A 1091-nucleotide genomic window follows, 5' to 3' on the forward strand; every position below is an offset into this window, starting at 1 on the left:
TGTAATACAGACAGCTATTATTTAGCACAAAAAGAAATAGAAAAAAGAGACAGAGATGCAAATTTGAAGAGGTTTTGATATTTGAATCAAAAATTTGTTTGAACTTAAACAAATGAAACACATGAAGAAAGCAACCAGATCCAATAAATCTAATATAGGTGTATTATAAGGCAAAGAGAGAAACTGCCATGCGATTGAGGAACTAAGCAGCCACACAAGCCCCGTTCATGACATGTCAGTAAGTTTCATTTGACTGAACTAGTCAGACATTTGGTCTTTAAAATACAAAAGTGAAGTATCAACAGAGCCAGAAGTTTTACCAAGTTCTTTGGCCCTATCTTGTAGAAAGGCAATGTTCTAAAACTAAATTTCAGAAAACCTTGTAATACAAATACAAATAACCATGGTATTAAAAAAGATATTTTGTGATTAAGTCAGAAATCCCCCCTAAATTTTCTAGGAAAATGTCTTGAATCTTACAAATTTGAGTTTTTTTGAAAAATGTTTTTAATCACAGTAGCAGCACGTGCACAAAGTAAAGTTCCCAATTGTATTCCTTATAATTGTTCTAAAGGTTTTAGAAATATGTTCCCATCATTCATAACCTGATTTATAGAGCCTTTTTATTCCAAAAACATGTGCTGAAAAACTGATACCTCTAATTCCTTGTGTATATAGTAAACATAACATTTTTAGAAAAAAAGGAAAAACTTGTTCTAAAACAGATTATGGTGTATCTGTACTGGGATGTTTCATTTAAAATGTTTACCCTGTAAACATTTAGCTGTTGTATCATGTCTTAAATTAATTAGTCAGGCCAACATTGTGACATGTGATAGAATAGAATAGAATAGAATAGAATAGAATAGAAAAGATACACGGGTAGCTATTTTAGAGATCATAGATAGGTCTGTGTCAATCCAGGCATTTAAAGGTTGATATTTGGATCAACAGGATTTGTAAAAATTGTGTACTTCACCACTTCCCAACCCAAGATCGCGCCCTAGTGGTGCAATTTGAATTCACAGCTTTATTTAACTGGGCGTAACGCTCTCCATTTAGCCCCTCCTTTATATAGTGAGGGCCCTGAC

The sequence above is a fragment of the Odontesthes bonariensis genome, chromosome 15, assembly GCF_027942865.1.
Source record: "Odontesthes bonariensis isolate fOdoBon6 chromosome 15, fOdoBon6.hap1, whole genome shotgun sequence".
Lineage (NCBI taxonomy): Eukaryota > Metazoa > Chordata > Actinopteri > Atheriniformes > Atherinopsidae > Odontesthes > Odontesthes bonariensis.